Raw genomic sequence first — 24455 nt, 5'->3', positions numbered from 1 at the left:
ATTTTTAATTTTTTAATTTTACATCCACAACATTTAATTTAATAATTTTTTTTTCACACATCTTCTTTCTTTTTTTTAATTTTTACATGCATCCCCTTACCTTTCCTTCACCCTACCTATTTTAGTAGCATGTGAAAACTAAAAGAGAAAAAAAATTATGTTAAAAAGAAGAAGAAAGTAAAAAATTGAAAGTTAAAGATATAAAATTAGAAAATTTTAAAAAAACTATAATATTTTATAATTTTTAAAAAAAGATATAAAGGAGGTATACTTATATATTAAAAAGAAAAAGAAGAGATATATACATAATGAGCCTATATGTATGGGCCATAAGCCCAAGCTACTCATGCATGCGCATCCAGTGACTTAAATCCCTAAAATGACTTAAAATGCGAAAATCCTGTAATTGGAGTAAAGTAAAGGAGCCGTTTCGCAGCCCTTACGCGAAAGTCCTGCGATTGGAGCCCCTTACGCGAGATCCGGCAGCCCTCCTGCGCGAGTTCCGGCAGCCACCTTGCACGAGTTCCGGCAGCTGTTTCGCACAAATAGTAAGTATCTTTTTTATTTTTCATTTAAAGAAAAAACGAATAATGGGTATATATATATATATATATATATATATATATATATATATATATATATATATTTATTTATTTATCTTTTTCTTATTTGCCATTTAAAGAAAAAAGTATATTGTATGTTTGATAAGAGTAGGATATATAAATTTGTTTATAGATTAGAGAAGTAGATTTGAGATTTATATAAAAAAAAAGGTTCTTTCAATTTTATCATGGAATACCTGTTGTAATATTATGAATAATGTTCCATTCTATTCACCTGGAAAAGGCTTAATTTTGATTTCTTTTTTCATTCCATTACTTAAAAAGTTAAATATGCATCGGTAATTTTTTGTTCACTTCATCCATCGACCAACGTGCTCTCACATAAAATTCACTTTTTCTTTTTGCAATGAATCAAATTAGTGCATGTAGAAGCCTTGAACATCGCTTAACATCTTTTGTTTAAGGTGCATTAGAATGACATCGTTGCAAATTGAACTGCAACATAAATATGGTTTTGGTCAAATTTAGGATGTTGGCTTATTAAATAAAGTCATTTTTAATTGAGGAAAAAATTAAAATAAGTTGTCTTTAAACAATAAAGAGATGCTTTTGCTTCTAAAGAGATTCAGCTTTGAAATTTTGGTGGTTGTGTTTTTTGTAATGTACTCTTTTTCATTGTATATTACAGAAAAAGTATGCTTTGTTATTAAAAATAATTAAATGACATGCTAATAATAGCTTGATTTATAATGTTTAGCATTTAAAATAATAACAGTTAAATATAAAATTCTAACTAATTATATTTTAAATTATACATCTCAAATCTATCTAAGAACTTAAGTGATCTAAGAAATTAAGTGGTTCTTTTGATAAGTGATAATAGCTATCATTTAAAGAGTGTCAAAATATTGCAATTACTCTTCATTAACTCTTCTTCCACTTTTTATGCAATAATCTTCTTATCAAACTTAAGTTGATCCTACACCAAAAGCAACAACTTTAAAAATAGGAGAATAACAACAAATAATCCATGAATCCCATAATTTTTATGACATAAAATTAAAGAAAACACCATAATAATCTTTTCATTGGAAAGCATAAAAAGAGAAAACTAGTAAATGAAATTTTCAATTAAATAAGTAGGAAAACTTGGACAAAGAATGTCAATTATAAAGTGTACAAATTTAAAAAAAAATATGAATTTAAAGAAAAATCACTTTAAGTGTGAGTTTTTTTTTAATATTTTTTTATGTTGGTTATCTATTAACAATAATGCTGAAAGCATAGTATGATTCCTAGGCAAGAGTTGGCCCAATGCCTAAGAGAGATGAACTCTAGAAGATGAGAACCATGAGACAAAACTACCAAAAAAGCCAACAAATAAATAAATAGAAAATATAAATATAATTTTAAGTAAAAATAAATAGATAATACCAAGTTTCAGTTACAAAAATAAATATTCCAATTTAATCATAATTTCAGTTAAGATTTAAACAAATTTTATTTTTAAATTAAAAAAGGTTAAAAATTAATAAAAGATTTTAATAACCTAAAATTTTACTCAAAATATATATATGACGAAATATATATGTAGTAGATTATCGATATAATTTTTTTCTCCATCCGGTGAACAGCTTAAATCCTAGTCATTCTTATTTTGATGCATATATCAAACCGTCAGCAATACTTTCAAACCGTGGGGGGATTTGCAAAGGTCCCCCACGCTAGCTGTCTCAACAATATATGATAGAAGAAAGGTTTATTTTCCAAATCTCCAAATTAAGAATTGCATATATCAGCTTTTATGCATAAAATATAAGTAAGTAATTTATGCTATAATTAATTTTATAATTTACATAATTAAAATTACCTATATTATGTGTATAAAAATTAGGATTATTAAAGTCTTTTTAATAATATTTTCTTTTCTTTTATTTATTTATATATATTTATCTTTTTTAATATAAAAAATAAAATTTGTTTAAAATCTTAATTGAAATTATAAGAAAAATTAAATTTTTGTTTTGTAATGAAGTTCATAAATATTCAGAATTAAAATTTTAAATAAATTATAGATAGAAGAATAATTTAAATTAGATTATCCTAACTGAAATTTGTTATTATCTATTTATCTTTACTTTAAATTATGTTTCTATTTTTTTATGTATTTATTTACCCACTTATTTGATAACTATTTTGATGGTTGTCAAATCTTACCTTCCAAAGTATTCTTATCTCTCTGAGATCAATATGAGATATTAGTAGATTATAGATAATAGAGAGAATTTGTAGAAGTATGAATCAGATTTAGGATGATTTGATTTAAACAATTAATTAAGAAAAATAATTACCCTATTTCCCCCCGAAGAAGCAAAAAAGCATAGTTTGTTTGTTCTATTTGCAATTGCAGTAATCAACCACTTCTCTTATATGTATACTTTCCATTATGACTTACTTAAAATTGAAATGAGTAAGAAACTCACTATACTTTTGAGTATATTGTAATGAGATCTTGTATCAAGTATCATAATGATTTAGTGTCATATGTGAATATGTCATTCATTTGATGAAAGGCTAGAAAAAGTACAAGATAACTTGAATATATTATTTTTTTTCATGGACATGGTCCACTTAGTTTGAACATAGTTTGAATGGTTCTTAACTTAGTACTCTCTATTCGATGGATTGTTTGTGTGATTATGGACGGGTGTTCTTTTTTGAATTTTAGAAAAAGATGAGTCTAAATATGTGAAAATAATGATGAATTTTTTTTTCTTTTAAACACATTAATTTATAATCCAAAAGGATATTTTGTAATAAGATGATTTGATTGAAATAATTAATTAAGAAAATAATTAATATCGATATCTAGTATTTAATGTATTCCATTTAAAAGTTGGTCCATTTGCGTATCTAGTATTTAATGTATTACATTTAAGAATTCATCCATTTGCGTGAATATAAGTTGGTGAGATACAAGAATTATGAGAAAAATAATCCCGTTTTCCTTAGAGAATATAACATAAAATTTTGATGTTTTTGTTCTATTTGCAATTGCAGTGGGTGATGGTGAAAGTGAGACATTCGAATTCATGGCTGAGAGACTGAGCCCTATGAACAACACTTTCCATTTAAACAAAGAAACCTTCTTTCACGAACTTATCAACAATGCTTTTAAGGTAAGTAGTCCTTCAAGTTATTAGTATCTTAACTTGTATATATACAATGTGATTTTTCAATTATGCATTGTTACAAGTATATGACAAATTAATAAACCATTTGATCATATAAATATTGTTTTTTCAATTTTATTATGAAGATTTACTTTCTTTAAATTTTACCAATCGGATTGACTTTTAATTCAATTGTAATTAGAATCATCTTGAAAGATTTATTCTGTTATGTATTATAGAATTTGGTTGACATCTGGCACCATTCCTCCTGTGTATCTCAGTGTGTACTTTTCATTGACATAGTAATCCATCAACTATTGAATGACAGAAAAAGATGCAAGTATTCAGTCAAATAGGTAAACCTTAGCTAAATCGGAGTTGTCAGATGTGGTTCTCAAATTTTTCTGGGGAGAGTAGTTTTCCTTCTGCAATTTTCTATGGTTTCTCTGACATGCTGCCATTTTCCTGAAATATGAATATATATTAAACATTTTAGTCATGTGATAAATTTGGATAAGATTCCTTTAAAGGGAGTTTGTGAAAAATTATGTGTATCATGTATAACATAACCCACTAAAATTTAATGGTCAAGATATCCTCTTCCAATTTAGAGACAAAATCACTTGTAGAATCTTTATTTTTGAAAAACAAAAAAACAAACTTTTACACTAATGAAAAACAAAGGAATAACATAAGCAATTTTCATATTGAGAGGTCTGTCAAGTTCAATTTTAAATAAAATATATGGTAATGTGTGACTACTTAAAATAAGATTTTTTATGGCATAAACCTGACCTTCATCAAGCAGAAGAAATTCATGGGTATCACGAAAGTCCTTAAGAGCAAGCACATACTCGGTTCTAGGACCCAAAACCCCCTGGTTGCAGTAACTTGATCTCTCCCTTCTATTGAACCTCCCATGTCCTAGAGTTCATGAATTTCGTTAGAGCAAACATACTTGCACAAATGGGAGTAATTTAAGGCATATGCACGCAACATTAGAGAAGTCAGTATTGCATATTCTAGTAGGCTATTTTTGCTACTAGTAATAATGATCTCATTAAATATTGTGCCGATCAAGATGGATAATTACACAAATAACATAAAGAAAAATTAATAAAGCCTTTTTTATCATTCTAATAAAACTGTATGGTTACTCATGTGACGCATGAGGTATTTGATTTAAAACACAATTTATATGATAATGATTAATAAATAAATATAATAAAAATAATCATGTGTTTATTTGTTTAATATGTTTAACTTTATTTTTTTTATAATTTAAAAAAAAAACTTATAATAAAAAAGAGTATTATAGAAAATTTATAAATTAATGTATATAATAATAAGTTCAATATATTTATTGACCTTTATGATAACTAACATATATGAGATTTGAAACAATTATTGACTAATGTTAAATTTTTAATATATAATATTGTCTCTATTAAAAAATATTTATTATAATTTTAAATTATTATCATGAAATAATTTTATGTAATGTTATTATTTAAAACAATGTTATTGTAATAATTGATTTAAATATAGGATGATATATAATTGATTGAGATTTCATTTTTACTCTTCTATTTATCTAATTCTTCATTTAATAAATACAATCATTTTTATAATATATTTATATATATATTATAATTCAAACATTATTTTGAAAGAGTATTCCATTTAATTGTTAATACAAATTTCATCTAGCCTCGTTTCTCATTGATATTTACCCAAATGGAGAGGGTGTTCAACATGCCTCATGTCCGCTTATTAATCTTGTGCTAAAAATTCAACTTGTTTATTTATTTAGAGATGTATTTTACAATGAGTTAATTATATGGTATAGGATGTGCATTTCCCCAAACCTGTTATTTTTTATTTTAAAGTCACCGACTTTTTTCAGACCTATCCATCTAATGAGTATGGAGAAATCTTAAGACTAACAAAATTATTCAATCTTTATTTATTTATTAATATAAATTATTTTATTAAGTATAATGTACAATTCTTTTACATCCCACCGAATGAGTAGTGCAATTGATGAATTTGGGTGGTTTGCTTGTGTCCAAGCACAATCTTATCTCAGCTAAGTGACTAGTAGTAGTACATGTAACTTCTGGCATAGCTCCTGTATCATTGTATATGGCTTTGGAAATGTCCACTGTGGCATATTTACGAGTCGGCACCATGTTGTTTTTTTGTAGAGTAGCTTTAAGATCATGTTGAAAAAAGATTCTTAAAGCCATTTTCAGGAAATCATTTTGCTGCAACTGAGAGCATGAGCCATGTTTTTTCCATTAATAAGTCCAGAAGGAAATGTTTTTCCCATCCTTTAATGCTGGCCAATTTGTTTCAAGTTGAGTCTTCAAATTTTGCCTAATCTAGTGACATAAATAACATGCATTAATTTTTTAATATTATATAAAAATATTGATTAAAAAAATAAAATTTACCTTATTTGCATCAAATTTAGTCGAATGGCAAAATTGTGGTTGTGGGTCGGAGTTGTTAGTGGGCCATAGGCCATGTATTGTAAACTTGGATGAAATCTGAAAAGCACACGGGTTCTTCGTGTTCCCGCAGAAGGTTGGTGGCCAAGTTTCTGCCAACTTCCAAAATTCAAAACTTGCACCAATGAGAGTGGGAAAGACAAAAAAGAGCAAAAGACTGATGAACTTCATGATAACCTAGAACTATAAAAAAGAGAAATGAAATAAAGTTTAGAACGAGAGAAATAAAAATAAAAACTTAACATGAAATAAATTTCAAGGTGAGTCTTTTTATAATTGAAAATAATGCCAGCTTGGAGTATACATGTCATTTTGCTGCAACTGAGAGCATGAGCCATGTTTGTTCCACTGATACATCCAGAAGGAAATGTTTTTCCCATACTTTAATGCTAGCCAATTTATTTCAAGTTGAGTCTTCAAATTTGCGTAATCTACTAACATAAATAACATACATTAATTTTTTAATATTATATAAAAATATTGATTAAAAAAATAAAATTTTACCTTATTTGCATCAAATTTAGCTGAAGGACAAAATTGTGGTTGTGGGTTGGAGTTGTTACTAGGCCATAGGCCATGTATTGTAAACTTTGATGAAATCTGAACAGCACACGAGAAGGTTGGTGGCCAAGTTTCTGCCAACTTCCAAAATTCAAAACTTCCACCAATGAGAGTGGGGAAGACAAAAAAGAGCAAAAGGTTGGTGGCCAAGTCTATTTATTTATTTGTTGGCTTTTTGGTATGGTTCTCATCTTCTAGAGTTCATCTCTGTTAGGAACAATACGAGGCATTGGGCCAACTCCTACCTAGGAATCATACTATGCTTTCAGCATTATTGTTAATAGATAACCAACATAAAAAAAATATTAAAAAAAAACTCACACTTAAAGTGATTTTTCTTTAAATTCATATATATATATATATTTTTAAATTTGTGCACTTTATAATTGACATTCTTTGTCCAAGTTTTCCTACTTATTTAATTGAAATTTTCATTTACTAGTTTTCTCTTTTTATGCTTGCCAATGAAAATATTTTTATGGTGTTTTCTTTAATTTTATGTCATAAAAGTTATGGGGTTCATGGATTATTTGTTGTTATTCTCCTATTTTTAAAGTTGTTGCTTTTGGTGTAGGATTAACTTATGATAAGAAGATTATTGCATAAGAAGTGGAAGAAGAGTGGAAGAAGAGTTAATGAAGAGTAATTGCAATATTTTGACACTCTTTAAATGATAGCTATTATCACTTATCAAAAGAACCACTTAATTTCTTAGATCACTTAAGTTCTTAGATAGATTTGAGATGTATAATTTGAAATATAATTAGTTAGAATTTTATATTTAACTGTTATTATTTTAAATGCTAAACATTATAAATCAAGCTATTATTACCATGTCATTTAATTATTTTTAATGACAAAGTATACTTTTTCTGTAATATACAATGAGAAAGAGGACATTAGAAAAAACACAACCACCAAAATTTCAAAGCTGAATCTCTTTAGAAGCAAAAGCATCTCTCTATTGTTTAACAACAACTTATTTTAATTTTTTTTCAATTAAAAATGACTTTATTTAATAAGCCAACATCCTAAGTCACTGGGATGCGCATGCATGAGTAGCTTGGGCTTATGGCCCATACATATATTATATATTCCGAATTTCAACATATTAAATAAAAAAATGGGCCGTACAATTACAAAAATGAATAAAACAAAAAGAAAAAAAGTTAAGAAGAAATTTTGCTTTAAAAAGTTGAGGTATAGATAGATAATATAAATAGTATAAATAGTGTAAAATATAATTATATTAAACTAAATTAAATATAATTGAATTATCAAACAAAAGATGAATGATTGATTTAGTGCGTATATATTTAATTTTATTTAAATTATATATTGAATTTAATTTTTATGTATGAATTTGTTATTATTGAAAGAATTAAATTTGTTATTTAAATAAAAATATATTATAAATAATATAAAAGTCTATAACAAAAAATAAAATATATTTTTTTAAATAATGTAACTTACTCAATCCATATATAGAGATCAATAAACATACAAAGTAATCACATATTTTAAAAATAGATTAAACTAAAGCTTTTTATTATAATCTATTTAATTTAAAAGCTTAGGTTACAAGTTATTAAAAAAAAACTTATATTACACTTAAAAGATTGATCTATTTGAATAAAAATGAATAATAATAATAATAATAATAATTATTATTATTATTATTATCATTATTATTATTATTATAATATTAAATTTACTATAATATATTAAAATTATATATACTTTTATTTATCTTTTTAAATATTAAACTTTTTGATTTATATAATAAAATAAAATTTATAAGTTTATTGAAAGATAAATTCATATTCTATTTAGATACTTTATTATAATTTTTTAAAAAGAAAATAAATTATTACTAATATTAAATTTTAAAATATATTAAACCATATAAATAAGTTAGATTCTATTTTTATAAAATATAGCATATCTATTTTGGTATACTATTAATTGTTGGTTTTTTACTACTTCGCGTATAAGGTATTTTTAAAAAAAAAATTAGGGTGAAAGACATCCATAGGACAAGGAAGCGTTCTAGCATTCTCAAACCTTCGACAAATGTGTTCCTGTAGCTTTCTCACACCATTGGATTGGTTTCGAAGTTGGAGCACATTATTTGGGCCATTTGTGGGACTAGCTCAATGTGAAGGGAAAAGAAACACAGTAAAAAAATAGTTTGAGTCAACCTGACAAGTTTCTTTTTTAAAATAAAAAATTCGTGAGCGAAAAATAAATCAATCCAATCAATTATCTATTTACTCATTTACTTGATAAATCTGCAACTCTAACACTTGCTAAATTATCAAATTTTAACTTTAAATTAATTATTTTCATGCCATATTCAACCCTACTAATTACGTTTATTTTAATTTCCACACACATATTTACAATTTATTTAGATTCATAATATTTTCTCAAGACTAATTAATATAACTTTTAACTATTTTATTTGAGGAGGGTTCTTTTTACTCTAGGAGTAAGTCTACCTAGACTTACTCCGTTCAATAACTCATGTTCTACATCAAATTTTAATGATCTAATCGTTCAATTTAAAGTTCTTAATGCATAGATCAAATCTGCAAATTTTTAGAAAATTTGAAAATTATTTGATACTTCATTTTATTAATTCAAATTGACAGATAATCATAAAATCATTTTTTACATTGATTCGAATTAATGAAACGAATTATCAAATCATTTTCAAATTTTCTAAAAATTTGTAAATTTGATCTATGCATTAAGAACTTTAAATTGAACATATGGATCGTTAAAATTTGATGTAGAACATAAGTTATTTAACGGAATAAGTCTAAGTACGGAATAAATCTAAGTAGACTTATTCCTAGAATAAAGGGATCCCTCCTCATTTTATTTTAGTTGAAATATAATTTACAACACAGATAGGTAAATAAAAAATTAGCTAAAATTATAACAAGCAAATTTAAATATTAATTAATTTATTTTCCAAATAAAAAAATGATAAATAAAGAATGTCACGCTAATATTCAACTTTGATATTTTTAATTTTAGACGTCAGTTTTAATTTATTAAAGTTTATCAATTTTTTAAAATATAAAAAAAACTTTTATATTTTATTTTATTGTAATTTACTTTTGATAACCATTACAAACACACAACAACAAAGAAATACTAATAGTTAAGAAATGACATTTGTATTGTTCATATTAGAAAGAGATAGGATGTTAAATTTTTTTTTCAATCACATCTATTCTATTAATAAAATTTAAATCTAAAAATTTATTTAAAAATAAAGTTATCATAAGGTAGAAATATATATTATAAATATGGATCAAAATAAATAAGAAATTTTAAAAAATGTATATACTTTAATTAAAAAAATATCTATAAATTCAATCGTAAAAAAAACTTCTAAATATTTTTTTAACATAAATAAATATTGGTATTAATTATGTAAGAGTGCATATAAATATTTTTTTTTATTATAAATTAATGTCTTGCTCTTACAAAAAAAGAAAATGAGATTGATACTCAACAACAATATTATCATCACTTTTAAGCAATTTATATATTTTTTTAAGTTGGCCAAAAACCTAATTTGGTCCCGTATAATAATTAATAGTTTCAATTTCGTCCCTCAATAATTTTGGTTTCAATTTGGTCCCCAATAATTAAAAAAATATCAATGTAAGACTTTTCGTCCAAATTTTACAAACGATGTTAAATGTGATGACGTGGATGCCACGTAGATGCATAGGTGGCAAGGTCTCATACTCCTTCTTTAATGCATCTGGAACGGCCCATTCTAAAATCAGAATGGCCCATTCTGATTGCATTTGTTGTGTGTTAATTTTGTATTTGAAACGGTCTATTCCAGATGCAAATGTAACACACAACAAGTGCAGCAGAATGTTCTGATTTAAGAACGGGCCGTTTCAGTTTCAGAACAAGCCATTCCAGAATACCAACAAGGATTAATGTTTAAATTTAAGTGTTACATTAAAGAAGCATTGATTGATGTTTAAATTTAAGTGTTACATTTCAACAAAATGTTTAACAAAATGCAGCAATGTGGTTCAAAGATTGAAAACAAAAATTTATAACATAACATAAATTCAAATATTAAAATATGCATCAGAGATGATCTTGTCATCCTATTTTTCATCATTGCCAATATAAATAATAAATCAGTTAGGCGTACTTTACTCTTTGAGCCACCACGACCTAGAACAGTAGATGCAATAAACCTATGCATAATTCTAATGACAGAATGATGAAATGTAGATGAATTGCATTTACCAGACTCCCATTGTGTATGACCTGTTACAGCCTCCCAAAACATGTATGGATTAAATGATCTTGGATTTTTTTCCCCTATAGTTTGAAATCCAAAGATACCATTGAATTCCTTCAAATTGAGAGGATACTCTATATTAAAAAGTCTAATGGTGTGTTTGGATGAGGAATTTTACAAATTCAATGAATTTTAAATTCTTGGTATTTGTATTACTTTAATTTCAATTTCTATCATTCTTAAAATATTTTATTTGGATTAGTCAATTCAAATTTCTTAAATTTTAAATTGTTAGGGTGAATATGATAATTTGATTCCACCATGGTAAAATTGATTTTAAAAATGTATTTATATGTTGAGATTTTTAAATTAAATTTTATAAAAATAAATATTAGTTAATTTTTAAATATTTAATAATTTTAAAAATTAATATTAGATAATATTTAAAAATTTTAAAAATATTTTTGAATATTCAATAATTAAAAACATGAAGAGATAAGAGATAAGATAAAATATATAAGTGAAATAAGAAAAAAAAATATGAGAAATTTTAAATTTTTACTTTTTTTTGGAGAATATGAAATTCTACTATTTTAAAGAATTTCACAAATGCTTTAATTTCAAATTCCTTATAAATTCTCCATCCAAACAAGGTATTTCAGTTCAAAGAATTTGAAATTCTTCAAATAAATGAATTACTCCATTTAAATTTCTCATCCAAACACACTATAAAGGAAATCAATGTTGGTTCACAATTTGCCCTGATCAAAATTTCAATATGGAGAGAACTAAGAAATTCAAGAACAACCCTTGCATCAGAGAACTAAGAAATTCAGAACGGGCCATTCTAGATGCATTAAAGAATGAGTATGGGACCTTGCCACCTATGCATCTACGCGACATCCACGTCATCCACATTTAACACCATTTGTGGAATTTAGACGGAAAGTACCACATTGACATTTTTTAAATTCTTGGGGACCAAATTGAAACAAAATTATAGAGGGAAAAAATTGAAACTATTAATTATTATAAGGGACCAAATTAGGTTTTTAGCCTTTTAAGTTTTATTTAGCGACCGAATATAATTTGGTCGTTAAGTTTAACTAATATTTTGTGACCAAATTCAATTTCGTCACAAATGGTGGATTGCTTTGTGTTTAGTAGCTATCGAAATATAATTGGTTGCTAAAAAAATCAAAATTTCTTATTTAGCAACCGAATTAAATTCGGTCGCAACTTTTTTTACAATTTAGTAGCAAGTTGGTCGCTGGTTCTGTCACAAACTTTGTGTTCATGAAACACAATCGAGCAGCGACCGAAATAGCGATCGATTTTTTAGCAACGACTTATTTTGGTCTCTAAATCAATCACTGTTTAATTATTCATAATCGGTCGCTAAATCAGTCGCAAAATAGAGATTGATAAATTTCGGTCGCTATTTTGCAATTTTCTTGTAGTGATAATTTCAAATATAAGTAGTTAGAATTTTATATTTAATTGTTATTATTTTAAATGTTATTGAGATATTTGCTCAACATCTTTTATTTTTATAATGTCTTTCTATTCTATTGAATTGAATTGTTCATGAATATCATTTTGATATGGTAGGATTTCCTTTTTTCTACAATATTAACTATGTGATCTTCTTATTATAGTAAACAATGAAATTTATTTGATTATCTCTTTTTCTTTTAAGACTAGAAGAAACATGTAAAGTCACATAATGATTTACATCAAGTAAGACATATATGCCATGTTGGAGATAAACATTCATATACAAATCATTCTAGAAAAAATCAAGCAAAATTTGCATCTAATGCAAATGGAAATTCATTTTATTCATGTTTATAAGTTCACAATAAACCCTTAAAATGTATCAGAGAAAGATTGTAGAAGCAAGCCTTGTGAAATCTCTTTCCTAAGTTATAAACATTTTAAGGGTTTATTGTGAACTTATAAACATGAACTCTTTCCTAAGTTTTCATTCCAACTTCTCAAGTTTCTCTATCAAATCAATAAAAAATTTAAAGACATGTGGTCCGACTTGAGCACTTGCAGACATTATGGACATGAACAAAGTCTTAGATAATTGGTATCTTGTAGTTCTGCTCTGACCACCATATATCTTCTTAAGATGTTTGATGATTTTTTAATGATCCATATCCTCATGTTGCCTTTGGAGTTTTGAACTCATTGATGCCAAAATGATACATTTGGCACTAAGGGACATTGCAAATACTTTGATAAACATTGGTCACCTCCTCATATCATCCAACTCAAGTGCTTCCAAAGCAGGCTTATCAATGATATTGATGAGCTTCTCATATATGAGAACAAATTTTAGATAGTGATACCAATCATTATAATTGACTCCAACCAATTTTCCAGATTTAAGAATTCCATGGAGTGAAAGTGAAGACATACTATCACTTTATATCACAATTAGAAAATTATTTTACGTATGGGTAAAATAAATAAATTTAGAACTATGAACAAAAAATACTTGGTTGTCAAGTCATTTCTCACACATAATCTATCTTAAATGTATCACACACACATAATGAGTATAATTACACCGGTGTAACTTTTACTAAGTATTATACGTCTCTCAATAACTTTATATTAAATGTGAATTTTGTAAATCCAACCATTAGATTGAAAGTTCGTATCACTTTATATCTTTATATCAAATTTTGTTAAAATTGAACAACAATTTGAAGGTAACACTAGAGTAAAATATAGAATTTACGTATATTATTTTAGGCTTTTTATGTCGTAAAATAGTCTAGCTACATAGGGGACCTTTCTAAAACAAATAGAATAATGAAATCCTAAACTAAGCCTAACTGTGCCCTGATGTCACATATCCTATCAGAGCATGCCCAATTGAAGCCTAAGCCTCATCATCAACATCCTCATGCTGATGATCACCTGCAACATAATTTAAACACAGACAAATAACAACAAGGGAGTGAGAAACATCTCACTCGGTTCCAGATGTAGAAATAACAGTTAGATAACACACACATAAATCATACAATCACAGTCAAAACTACTCATTAATCAGATGTAAATTCAATTCTTACATATAATTCATACACAGCCATTCATTATGCAAGGATGTCATGGACTCGACTCATAAATGTATACATGTGGCACTAGTCACGTATCTCATGATCACATTTCTCATTATGCTTCCGCTGCACCACTCTGATACATCTTAGTAGTTCTTAAATGGATGCTAAGAATACTCTTATGTTCTTCCTCTAAGATCATCTTCCTAAATCCAGGATTACTAAGCACCCAAATTTTGTTCTTGCACCTCAAAACAACGTCGATTCCTACTTAGAAAAGGTTATCTATACTCCTACCAATCTTCTCCACTTGGTTCACTAAGAAAGGATCTGACTCTTGGGCTTCTCTAATCTCATCCATTAATTCACTAGTCACTTTCAACATAATCAATTCAATGCTCTTAAGGGTAATCTCACACGCCAAGCTTAAGTCTCTAAACTCTTCAATCAAATCCAACCTTTAAATCATAAAAACGATAGATGAATGGTCATCCTAATCAAGGCATCTACTACAATATTAACTTTACTTCTATGACCCTCTCCAAAGATTAAGCACCTAAACGTAAGTTCACTGGGTACATATACTCGATCTCCAAGTCTTACCACTTCATTTATATATACCCAAGGCAAACTCTTATCCACCACCTAGTCTTATAGCCTCATGTCTTGTTACCAAAATGAATCAACTAATTATGCTTCTTCAATTTCCTTCAACAATCCACTCGTTACTCGAGTCATACCTAGTCTCACACTACTAAGGATAACCTCATAAGCCAAACTTAAATCCTTAGACCGAGCAAAAAGATCTATCTCTCTAACCATAAGGGAAGATATATCTAGAGGTCTTCTACTCAAAGCATCAACCACCATATTAGCTTTGCCCAGATGACAACTAAGATCAAAATCCTAGTCCTTAAGAAATTCCAGTTATCTCTTTTGGCTCATATTCAACTCCTTTGGTCAAAAGATATTTTAGGCTCTTATGCTCACTAAATACTTAAGCTTAGAACCATACATGTAGTGTCTCCAAATCTTAGTGTAAATATCATAACTACTAACTTGTAGACACCCAATTTCGTCCCGGGACACAAGGGAATGGATCTCTATTATGAAGGGAAGGAGCTTCTGAAGCATGCAAACAACAAGATTGAACTTTAGAAGGCCCAAAAGCCCAAATAAGCTAATTTTAGAAGACTGGAACGGGTTGTTCCAAAATCAGAACAGGCCGTTCCAAGTTTCTAAAAGGGCCAATAACCCCAATTTGAAACAGGCCGTTCCTAAATTGGAACGGACCGTTCCAAGATTGAAACAGGCCGTTCTAAACTCTTCAAAAGAGGGCTAAAGTTTTAACTGGAACGGGCCATTCCTAAATTGGAACGGGCCATTCCTAAACTAGAACAGGCCGTTCCAAGTTATAAAAAGAGCCTAAATATCCTTGTTTGGAATGCCTGTTCTAGTATACCAAATGACGTGTTAATCTTATCTCTGGAACGGGCCGTTCCAATTTCAAAACGGGCCGTTCCAGTTACAAAATTTACACGTAACGACCATATCCAGAATGGGCCATTCCGATTTTGGAACGGGCCGTTCTGGACCCTTTCTGAAGTCTATAAATAAACAGCTTGGGCTCATTCCTCAGGACTCCAAAATTTCATCCAGACTCCTTAGAGTACGAAATTTCTCTCTTTTTCTCTCTCCCTATCTCTTTTGTATTTCTTGAGATTTTGTGAGGCATTGTAGTGTGAAAGGTTGCCACAAAGCACCTAAAATCTTCCTGTTTTGAAGATTCAATAGAGTTCATTCAAGAGGTATTTCAGTTAATCTCTTTCTCCTTTTTTTATTTATTTCTTCTCTATAATAAATATTATTATAATAAAAATAATCGTGTAGACATTTTAGGGTTAATTGTATAATTTAAATTTCAAGCATGTAGATAATTATTAATAAAAAAAGGATTTAATATTTTTATTATTATAATTTATAATGCTAACTTCATCATAGGGTACCAATTAAGGGTGCTGTAGGGGTGCTTAATACCTTCCCTACACGTAACCGAGCCCCGAACCCAATTCTGGTTATCAAGGCCATTATTGGATTTTTAAAACCTTTTTCTTTTTCCAATGTTTTGAGTAAAACATTGGTGGCGACTCTATGAACTCATTTTTCAAAACCATTAATTAAGGATTAATCTGATGTTCAGACATTCCTTAATTGATGAGACTTTTAAAAGGATGTCTAAACCATTAGTCGCGAGATCGGAAATTTTTGGGTTGTGACAGATGGCGACTCCACTGGGGAAGTTTAAAGAGGGTCAGGCTCATTTAATTGATGAAGTTAATAAAATAAAAATAATAATTTAAATATTTTTCCCCTTTACTTTGTTTGATTTATTTGTTTGACTTTAATATCTGTTTGTTTGTTTAAATTCTACATCTTTTTGAATAAAAATTATACACAAACCTTTGCACACAACAGTTCCCCCTACATCCGGGGGCATGAGGGTATTAAACATAAGGAGTGGTTGACGTATGACCGACCCAATTTTGGCCTTGGAGCTTGCGAGCCTTGTCGAAAATCACACTCAAGGTGATAACCGATTATTCTAGCCTGAAATACTGCGACATACCTTAGAATTTGCCAAGTGACGGTGACAGAGATACTGGGTCCCTATAATGGGGGCACCTTGGGAGTCTTAAGACCAGTGAGATTAGAACTATCCTATACAATGCACTTTTCTTGCAGGGACCACAAACCAAGAATTTAAACGTGACTGTTCGTGGGTGTATGTTGATTGAGCATGTGTGTGCGCATTTGTTTGCATTATTTATTCTAATAAGAGTGGATTAAATTTTTAAAATAAGCAAACTGATAATAAAATATAAAAGTAGAGAAATTTATACCCCTTTTGTACATTCTTAGGTCATCATATCATAACATCATATAAGTAGTTTCTTTTTTTTTTAAATAAAATATAAAAAAAAGAATAAAAGAAATCTCATCTCCATGCATCATTTCCATTTAGACAATAGAAACATGATAAAGAGTAGGCAAAAAAGAGAGGAACATGCATATCATATATTTAGGATCACAAGGGGATTTGTACCAAAGACAAGAAATCAGTGTGACCTCTGTGACATCATAAAATATTATGAAGAGGAACACCGATAACTCACCTCGCGGTAAGGATGAGACATCAAATCTTTGTTAGGAATTCCCTTTCATGCATTTACATCCAAATAGTTTAATAGAAAACTATTAATTGTCACTCGAAGGTGTCTCCTAAACACTCCATACCCACGAAGCTCAAGAGGAAAGAGTCATGGAAGCTCTACAAGAAGGAAGTCGTGTACTTTTTATGGAGTTCATGCAGCTCAAACAACAAATGACTAAGATGATCGATGCCATGAGTAGAATGCAACACGACATCGACCATACTAGAGGATGTTTGAATACTTTAGAAGAAAGATTGAGAGCTGTCGAAACACACAATTTTGACGGTAAAGAAGCTACCGAAATCACAAAACCCCCATGGTCCGAGGATATTCAATCAAAAGGGATCTACGGGAGAAAAGGAAAAGATGCTACCACCCTCCCCGTCTTTCCTCGGAAGCTTAAAATAGTCTCAAAAGTACAAAGGACTTTTCACGAAATTCCTATGAGCTATGCAAACTTGTTTCCTCAACTGTTGGAGGCCTTGATGTTGGTAAAAGCCCCACCGCAAAGAAAGCAACAACTGCCTTACCCTTTTTGGTATAGGCCTGAGGAAACTTGCGATTATCACGCCGGGGCAGTAGGGTATTCTATTGAAAATTGCAAGGCCTTGAAGCTTCGCGTACAAGAGCTTATCGACACTGGGCGACTCAAGTTTGGGGCCAACAGACTAGACATCAACGAACGACCATGATAAGTAGTAATCTGAGAATGGTCTATTGAAACGCTGTTGAGGGTTCTCTCTTCAAAATAAAAAATTATTACTTTAAGTTCATGCTCAACTCATGACCTTTGCCCACAATCATGAGTTCAAAATAAGGGCTTGTTTTTTTTTACATTCATCAATAACATACGCCAATTCCATAAAACCCTTGCATATATTCTTTTCTCTCTTATGTCACACATTAAATTCTAAAATCAATCACCATGAAAAAAAAATAAAAATGACTGAAGATAATAAAATTAATCAAAACTCCAAACATCTACTACGCATTGTCTGAGTCTAAGGTAGATAAGAAGATCACCTCTTCGAAACACACAAAAATAAGAAAGTGATCAGAAGAGTCTTACACAAGATTCTCATTGCATAAGAAGAGTCTTGCAAAAAAAAACACAACTTTCACTCAACTTGGCCGACAAAGGAAGCACAAATGTTGGCTTATGAAAGAACTCTCTCTCAACACCCGTAGGTTGGGGCAATATCTTTCTCTTTGGTGTACGGGAATGAGGGGCAGTGTTAATAATCAAAGACGCTGGTCCTCCCAAACGCGGATGACAGAAGATTTTGTCAAAGCAAAAAAGTGTTATGCCAAGAAAATAACATCACTTGCAAAATACTGCTAGGATGAAAACCCGCAAAAGGCATCTTAGGCAAAAAAAAAATCAAAAGTTCCTACTAGGGCACGTCCTAGGAAAAAATTAGGGATCTAAAAAGGACAAAAATAGCAAGTGATGATTCTCATAGTTGAAAGGTAAAAAGGTGGGCTTGAACACTTCTACAAGGGGCCAAATTCTACGAAGACTCTGCCTAGACTCGGATATGTAGTTCAAGATAATTAGGAGTAATTAGGAGAATGATTATAATAATTATCCAAGGAAATGTTTGTTTAAAAAAAAAAACTCATCTACCCATTCATTCTACCTCCACTACCCATTCATTCTAAATCATCCTACCTCCATTAACCATTCATTATAAATCATCTCTTTCTTTCCTTTCTGTCTTGTCCAATCTGAATGACATATATTGTTGATGGTTGTCAAAATTTAAACAAGTACAAAAAAATGAAAGTGACCTGCTGGGATGAAAACTAGTAAAGGGCATCCTAGGCAAAAATTAGGACAAATAAAAAGAGCAAAAATACCCGCTAGGATACATCCTAGGCAAAAGTTAGGGTTTTTGAACAAAAAAAAGAAAAAGAGAAAACCCCAAGGCAGTTTGATACCAAGTGGCCAATACTGTTGAGCTTAGAGGAACTTGAAGCTTAAAAAGAGTTTTGATGATCACAAGATATGAGTCAACAACAACAACTTGGAAGCACAAAAACAAAGTCAAAGAAAGTCAAGAAAATGCTATGTAATAGAGCTATGCAATAGAGTTTAGAAAATAAATTGTTTTGAATGAGTTTATATGTTGTGTGTGCTTTGTGCATAAGCAAATTCTATATCTAAACTAAGTAGAGAGTGTATGATGATGAATTAGGAAGATTAGAAAGTTATTTTGAGGCATAAAATGAAGTTTTAAAAGCTAACTCAAAATAATCGATTATCGTTAAATATAATCGATTATTCCAGCAATAGGCAAAATGGGATGCCTTGATGCAATAATCGATTATTTGCCAAATAATCGATTATCCCAGGAATAACTCTCCGGAATAATCGATTATCCAGCAAAATAATCGATTATATTGTTCTTGGTTGGTTTCTAGAAAACCTGAAGAACAAAATAATCGATTATTCTTTAAAATAATTGATTATCTGGATCTGAGACTTTTATAAATAGTTTGAACTTTGAGAAACTTCAGACATGAGTTAGAACTGATAATCAAATTGAGAAAAGCATTTTTGTGGAGTCTTTGTGACAATCTTGAAGAGTTTTCTTTGTGAATCCAAGAAGAGAAACGTTTGTGAAAAACTTTGATAGAAGATCATCATCATCATAACATTCTTGAAAGGGGAAGATTAAGATTTGCTTCTGAATTCCAGGTGAATTCGTTCCTTTATTCTGTGTGAATATTTGTAAAATCTTGATAAGGGTTTCTCAAGTGGTAAGGTTTTTTGTAGTCGGATTCTACAAGGGGTGCTTTCTTGGGGTCAAGAAAGTGGTTATCTTTAGTGTTGTAGTATATGCATGTGTGGTGTGCTTGTAAACCTTCTTCATTGAGATAGTGGAACAAATCTTGATCAGGTGCTGATTAAGGACTGGATGTAGGTCAAATGTGGAGTGGCTGAACCAGTATAAAAGACTTGTGCAATCTTCTTCTACCTTTATCTTTTACTTTGAGTAATATCTTGGTTGAACATTAAAGAAGATAATTCTTGATTAACATGTGTGTGTGAATATTGATGGTTTAATATGAATTTAAAGCATTACATTTGAACCTTATTATTTTGTAATGAAGGAAGCATATAACATTCATTTTCTATAAACAAGTCTTTGAAGAAACTTCATTGAAAATTCAGTCTTAGAAAAGTTTAAGTGAAATAAAGATCCTAAATACTCTGAAAATTTTTAAAGGGTCATAGAATCCAATTCACCCCCCTCTTGGATTGTGCCATTTTTTTCTAACAATTGGTATCTAGAGCAAGGTTCTTGAGAGTTATTCAAGATTTCAAAAATGGCCAATAACAACCTACCCTATGGTGAGGGTGTGTCTATTCATAGACCTCCTATTTTCAATGGTGAAAACTATGTCTACTGGAAAATTAGGATGAAAATTTTCATTAAAGCTATTGATATTGCTGTATGGGATGCAATAGAAAATAGACCCTATATCCCTATGAAAAAAGATGGTGATGAGCTTAAAGAAAAACACTGGAGTGAATGGAGTGATGAGGAAAAGAAAAGAGCCCAACAAGATAAAAGAGACAAAAACATCATAACATCTGCATTGTCAATTGATGAACTTTTTAGAATTTTACAATGCATATCTGCTAATGAAATGTGAGATACTTTGCAAGTCACTCATGAAGGAACAAGTGATGTAAAGAGATCAAGAAAGCATACTCTCATTAGAGAATATGAGCTGTTTAGAATGCAAAATGGTGAATCTATTTATGATTTTCAAAAGAGATTTACACACTTGATAAATCACCTTGTTGACCTTGGCAGGAAATTTGAGAAAAAAGAGCTAAATTTGAAAGTGCTGCAATGCTTGGACAGATCATGGCAAGCAAAGGTGACAGTCATTGAAGAATAAAAGGATTTGACCTCCTTGACACTAGCCACTCTCTTTGGGAAGCTGAGAGAGCATGAGCAAAAGCTGCACATATTTGATGAACATGAGCAGCAGGATAAGAAAGGCAAAGGAGTGTCATTGAAAGCCTTGAAATCTGCCAAAGGATAAGAGGTGTGCGAAGAATCAAGCTCCGATGATTCCGAAACTAAGAACTTCAATTTACTGGTGAAGAAGTTCAGAAAATTCATAAGGAGAAAGAAAAATTCCCCCTACAAATTCAACAGAAAAACAAACAAGAAAGAGGAAGCAAGCACATCCTCCTTCAATTGCTTTGAATGTGGAAAACCGGGACATATGAAAGCTGAGTGTCCAAACCTCTTGAAGAAGCAACAAGAGGAGAAGAAAAGCAAGAGAAATGAAAAAGGGAAGAGAGCCTACATTGCTTGGGAAGATAATGACTCAAGCACAACAAGTGATGAATTCGAATGTGAGGAGAACAACTTGTGCTTAATAGCTGGAGCTGACCAAGACACAATTATAAGTGATTCTGACCTTGAATCCAATCCAGACTATGATCAACTCCAAGAAGCTTTTATACAAATTCATGAAGAAGCTGTCAAATTAGGAGCCTTAAATTCAAAGTTGAAAAACAAGCTGAAATGGTATGAAAATGCTTTAATTAAAGCTGAACAAGAGCTTGAGGATTTGAAGCATGAGCATGAAAATCTTCAAACTATGTTTAACTTTAGTGAAGCTCATTGTGAAAACTCCACTTCCTCAAAAGATGTTTGTGAACATTGCAAGACTTTTGAAAAAGAAAATGCTGATTTAAAATCCACTCTTGCAAAGTTCACTAATGGAAATGCAAATTTAAACATTCTTTTGGGAAAACAAAGAAACACTTTTGATAGGAGTGAACTTGGTTTTAATCCAAGCATGAGCATGCCATTTAAGTCAAGGAAAGAAGCTTTTAAGAAAAATCAAAATTTTAGAAAATTTAAAAGTAATTTCTCTAGACAAACAACTTGTTTTTATTGCTGTAAAAGAGGCCATACAATTAGGAACTACAACTCTAGAAAGTATGGAGTTCCAGATGGAGAGATGATTTGGGTTGAAAAGAGCCAAAGAATGAGAACTAACCTACAAGGACCCTTCACATGGGTACCTAAATTTTTTCTCTGAATCTTTGTTGTAGGAATGCTTGAGGGCCAAAAATCTACTTTAGTATCTTGATAGTGGCTGCTCAAGGCATATGACTGGGGATCCTTCAAAATTCTCAAGTCTGAAATTGAATAATGAAGGGTATGTTACTTATGGTGACAACAACAAAGGGAAAATTCTTGGCCATGGCAATGTTGGTAATCCCTCCTCTCAAACATTGATTGAGAATGTATTGCTTGTTGATGGTTTGAAACATAATTTGCTGAGTATAAGTCAACTAAGTGATAAAGGTTTTAGAATTGAATTTGATAATACATGTTGCTTGATATGTGATAAAAAGACTAAAGAAATCAGATTCATAGGAAAAAGGATTGACAATATATACATGCTTGACTTAGAACACTCAATAGCAATTTCAAATACTAAGTGTCTAATAACACAAGAAGAAAACATATGGCTTTGGCATAGGAGAACTGCACATATTCATATGGACCATTTGAATAAGTTGAGTAGGAAAGAATTAGTGATTGGTCTACCTAAACTCAAGTTTGGTAAGGACAAACTATGTGATGCTTGTCAAAAGGGCAAGCAAGTGAAGGCTAGCTTTAAAAGCAAAAATCAGATTTCCACAACTAGACCTTTGCAATTAATTCACATGGATTTGTTTGGTTCTTCAAGAACCATGAGCTTAGGCAGAAACTACTATGGTTTAGTGATTGTTGATGACTACTCAAGATACACATGGGTTATGTTTCTTGCAAACAAAAATGATGCTTTTAATGCCTTTAGAAAATTTTCCAAGCTTGTTCAAAATGAGAAGTGTTCAAACATCACCTCTATAAGAAGTGATCATGGAGGTGAGTTTCAAAACATAATGTTTCAAAAATTCTGTGAGGAACATGGTATAAACCATAATTTCTCAGCACCTAGGACACCTCAACAAAATGGGGTTGTTGAGAGGAAAAATAGGTCCTTAGAAGAACTTGCTAGAACAATGTTGAATGAAACAAAATTGCCAAAATATTTTTGGGCTGATGCTATTAACACAGCTTGTCATATGTTAAACAAAGTTCTGATTCAGCCTATATTAAAGAAAACACCCTATGAAATTTACAATCTAACATTTCATACTTTAGAGTGTTTGAGTGTAAGTGTTATGTGCTGAATAATGGGAAAGAGCAACTTGGAAAGTTTGATGCAAAGGCTGATGAGGCAATCTTTCTAGGATACTCTACAAATAGTAAAGCTTATAGAATCTATAACAAGAGAACTCTAGTTGTAGAAGAATCTGTCCATGTGGTATTTGATGAGTCTAATAAACAAGAGACAAGGCAAACTGAAATTGAAGATTTAACTGAGTTGCTTGATCAACCCCTACTGGAGAATGAACCAAATGAAGAGCCTAAGGAGAGTGAATCACGCGAGAAAGCAAGGGAAACAAGTGAACAATTGCCCAAAGAATGGAAAACTTCTAGAGACTTATCAATGGATAACATAATTGGAAATATTGGTAAGGGAGTTTCAACTAGGAGTGCTATTAAAAATATTTGCAACACTATGGCATTTGTTTCACAAGTTGAACCTAAGAGCATTGATGAAGCACTAAAAGATGAACATTGGTTAATGGCCATGCAAGAGGAACTAAATCAGTTTGAAAGGAATGAAGTATGGGATTTAGTGCCATTACCAAAAGATTATCCAATTATTGGAACCAAGTGGGTTTTTAGAAATAAGCTTGATGAATCTGGGATAATTCTAAGAAATAAGGCAAGACTAGTGGCTAAGGGGTATAATCAAGAAGAGGGGATTGACTATGATGAGACTTTTGCCCCTGTAGCAAGGATAGAAGCTATTAGATTATTTCTTGCTTATTCTTCTATAAAGAATTTCAAGCGTTATCAAATGGATGTGAAAAGTGCTTTCTTCAATGGGTTGATTCAAGAGGAAGTGTATGTGGAACAACCACCAGGCTTTGTGGACTTTAAGAATCCTAATCATGTGTACAAGCTCAAA

At 30.1% G+C, this 24455-nt stretch overlaps 2 long non-coding RNA genes across 2 annotated transcripts; one reads left to right on the top strand and one right to left on the bottom strand.

The window, feature by feature from the left end:
- The first annotated feature begins 380 nt into the window (after positions 1 to 380).
- Positions 381 to 7649, top strand: LOC114916401 (uncharacterized). The gene is made up of 3 exons (XR_014430099.1): positions 381 to 548; positions 3624 to 3742; positions 7385 to 7649. It is a non-coding gene; the product is annotated as an uncharacterized LOC114916401 (long non-coding RNA).
- On the bottom strand, positions 5887 to 6703 carry LOC145952628 (uncharacterized). The gene is made up of 2 exons (XR_014430100.1): positions 6193 to 6703; positions 5887 to 6120 (listed from the first exon to the last, which is right to left on the bottom strand). It is a non-coding gene; the product is annotated as an uncharacterized LOC145952628 (long non-coding RNA).
- Positions 7650 to 24455: the final 16806 nt, after the last annotated feature.

This window comes from Cajanus cajan, chromosome 10 (genome assembly GCF_000230855.2).
Source record: "Cajanus cajan strain Asha chromosome 10, NIPB_CcT2T_4, whole genome shotgun sequence".
Taxonomy (NCBI): domain Eukaryota; kingdom Viridiplantae; phylum Streptophyta; class Magnoliopsida; order Fabales; family Fabaceae; genus Cajanus; species Cajanus cajan.
This window is presented reverse-complemented; position numbering and strand designations above follow the sequence as displayed.